The sequence below is a fragment of the Phodopus roborovskii genome, unplaced genomic scaffold, assembly GCF_943737965.1.
Source record: "Phodopus roborovskii unplaced genomic scaffold, PHOROB, whole genome shotgun sequence".
Lineage (NCBI taxonomy): Eukaryota > Metazoa > Chordata > Mammalia > Rodentia > Cricetidae > Phodopus > Phodopus roborovskii.
Genome location: NW_026126625.1, coordinates 3,527,013 through 3,530,528, shown reverse-complemented (window position 1 = coordinate 3,530,528; position 3,516 = coordinate 3,527,013). Strand labels below are relative to the sequence as shown.

The window sequence follows — 3,516 nt, the reverse complement described above, 5'->3', positions numbered from 1 at the left end:
GCCATTCTGACAGAAGTAAAATTGTATGTCTGAGTTGTTTTGATTTGCATTTCCCTGATGGCTAAGGATGTTGAGCACTTTATGTGTTTTTCAGCAATTTTAGATTCCTCTATTTAGAATTCTCTGTACCATATTTTTAATTGAATTATTTGGTGTATTGGTGACTAGCTTCTTGAGTTCTTTATTTATTTTGGAAATCAGAATAGAAGAGAGAAAGAAAAAACACAATAGCGGGAGCCACATAGATTTAAAGGGAAATCTGGCACTAAAGAAATTTCCAGAGATCTACAAGGATGACCTCAACTAACAATGTAAGCAATAGTGGAGAGGCTACCTTAAATGCCTTTCGCCAATAATGAGATTGATGACTACCTTATATGCCATCCTAGTGTCTTCATCCAGTAGCTGATGGAAGCAGAAGCAGACACCCACAGCTAAACACTAACCAAATTCCTGCAGTCCAGTTACAGAGAAGGAGGAGTCAAGACCATGCTGGAGAAACCCACAGAAGCAGCTGACATGAACAAAGGGGAGCTCATGCACCCCAGACTGATAGCTGGGATACAAGCATAGGACCAACCTAGACCCCCTGAACATGGGTTCCAGTTAAGATGCATGGGAAATCTATAAGGCCTCTGATAGTAGATCAATATTTATTCCTAGAATACGAATGGACTTTGGGAGTCCATTCCACAAAGAGAGATACTCTCTCAGCCTAGACACATGGGGGAGGGCCCAGGTGCTGGTACAAATGATATGACAGACTTTGAAGATCCACCTCCCCATGGAAAGTCTCACTCTCCCTGGAGAGCAGAAAGTGGATGGGATAGAGAATCGGTGGTGAACAAGGCAGGAGGAGAGGGAAAGGGAACTGGGATTGACATGTAAAACAAGCTAGTTTGTAATTTAAGAGAAAAGGGAATAAAAACCCAATATTATTATGTCATTAAAGAAATTCAATTTTCTGATTGAATTTATTTATCTTGGTTTTCCTTTTAACTCTCAGTATATTCCATCAGTTAATGTCTTTACTTATGCCATAAACATTTAAAATATTTATTTTATTTTGCAAAGCATTTTTTTAGTCTAAATAAATGGGTTTCATTGTATAATATGTTTTTGTGTGTACATCACTGTGTCTTGCCCATTGCTCTCCCTTGCTCTTCTTTCTTGCCTCCTGTTATCTCTGTTCTCCCAGGAAACACTCACCACTCTGACTCTTTTGTCACAGATACATGTATATATGTGTTTATGCAGTCAGATTTCTAAATATAAGAGAAAACATGGGATTCTTTTTCATTGTCCATCTCCTTCTTGTTTTCCATCTCCTTTCCTTTAATTTTATATTTTATTTTTGTCTCTTCATAGCCCCATTTCACTGTCCTGCTCTCTATCATCTGTCCATCATCTGTCATGTTTATATTCAAATTCCAAAAAATGGTTGAATTATTATAAATATGATGGTTTTGTTTCTGAGTCTGCCTTACTTCAGTCAGTCTCTGGTTATATCCATTCTCTTTGAGATTACATGATTTTGTTAGGACTCAGTGCAGAATAAAATTCTGTTGTATTTGTATACCATATTGTCTTTTTTTTCATGCAACCGTTTATGGGTGTAGGTAAGGGCCTAATTCCTGGTTACAGAATAAACACATTCAACTATTGCTTATAGTTAAGTTTTAAAGTTAGAAAGTGTGAGTCCTCTCATTTTCTCTTTAGTAAAGATTATTTTTGGCTAACTTGAGGCCTTGAGTGTTACATAAACTTTTGGAGATCAACTTTTATAGAAACCAAGTGGAAAGTTTGCACAATATATAGATGAATTAAGAAATATTACAATTTTAACAATGTTAAATATTTTGGTTCATGGAAAGAATACCATTGTACTTATTTAACAATTTTAAATATATTTCACAAAAATATTTTGATTATCAGCATTTTCTACTAATTTTATTATATTTTTATTAAAATTAAATTATTTTTATATTATTATAGATGGAATTATCCTTTTAATTTGATTTTAGGATTCTTTTTAAGATCATATAGAAAAATGTTTGCATCGATAAATTTTATTGAGGCCAGTAGTCTTTGTGCCCCTCCTGCAACACATGACTTCAGAATCTCCCAACCCCTCCATGGCATTACGATGCCATGGATGACAAGGAAGCTGCCATTGACAATGTGGTGGCAGAGCATGTGATCAATGAGGAGAACCCTTTTCTTTATGATTTGGTGATGACCCATGCCCTGGAGTGGCCCAGTTTAACTTCCCAGTGTCTTAAGATGTAACCAGGCCTGAAGGTAGAGATTTCAACATTCATTTGCTTGTCCTGGAAACATACACATCAGATGGACAAAAACACCTAGTGACAGCTAGTGATTAGCTCTGTAATGATGACACTCAGTTTGGTACATCACATTATGACAGTGAACATGGAATTTGGAGGTGTGGGCTCGGTCCATAGGAAAATTGAAATAGAAATCATGATCAATGATGAAGGACAGGTACATGGAGCTCAGAAGGAAGTTTATGGTCTTCCTTGGAATCCAAATGTCAGAGGGAACTTACTTAGTGTTTCAGAAGAGCATACCATCTGTCTATGGGACACCAGTGCAGCTCCAAAAGAAGGAAAAGTAGTGCATGCAAAGACCATCTGTATAAGGCATACAGCTGTAGTAGAGGACATTTCCAAGCATCTGCCCTAAAAGGCTCTGTTCGGGTTAGCTGATGATCAGAAACTTATGATATGAAATACTCTTTCAAACAATACTTACAAGCCAAGCCACTTGGTGGATGTTCATACTGCTGAACTTCCTATCTTTCAATTCTTATAGTGAGTTCATTCTTGCCATACGATCTGACAAGGCTGTTGTCTTGTGGGTTCTGAGAAATCTGAAACTCAAGTTGCATTCCTTTGTGTCACATAAGGATGAAACATTCTGAGCTAAGGTGTCACCTCCCAATGAGACTATTTTGGCTTATATTATAGGCTGAATGTCTGAGATTTAAGAAAAAGTGGGGAATAACAGTCCCCAGAAGATGCAGGAGATAGCATACCAGAGCTATCGTTTCTTTATGGTGGTCACACTGTCAAGATATCTGATTTCTCTTGGAATGTGAATGAACCTGGGGTGATTTGTTTTGCATCAGAAGACAATTACATGCAAATGTCGCAAGTGGCAGAGAACATGTATAATGATGAAGACCCTAAAAGAAGTATGGATGCAGGTGGATCCTAGTCATGTCTGCACTTGTGATTTAGACTCCTCTTGTTTTCCTATGAATCTTGAGATGGATTTAACACTGGGTTGAGACAAAAACCTTGTTCAGTATTCAGCTACAATAGGTGCCACCAACAATACTATTAGCCCCAACCATGGGTGTTTTCTAAATCTTACTTGGCAGACTTAATTCAACAAAACCACAGACTTAAATCTAAATTTTTATTCAGGAATTTTCTAGTACCAAACCCAGGTCTAAAGTCACTTCAGAAATGGAGAATATTATCTGGAATT

The 3,516-nt window shown here is 37.1% G+C and overlaps 1 pseudogene; it reads left to right on the top strand.

The window, feature by feature from the left end:
* Positions 1-2,151: 2,151 nt before the first annotated feature.
* On the top strand, positions 2,152-3,240 carry LOC127238118 (histone-binding protein RBBP4-like; annotated as a pseudogene).
* The last annotated feature ends 276 nt before the right edge of the window (positions 3,241-3,516 follow it).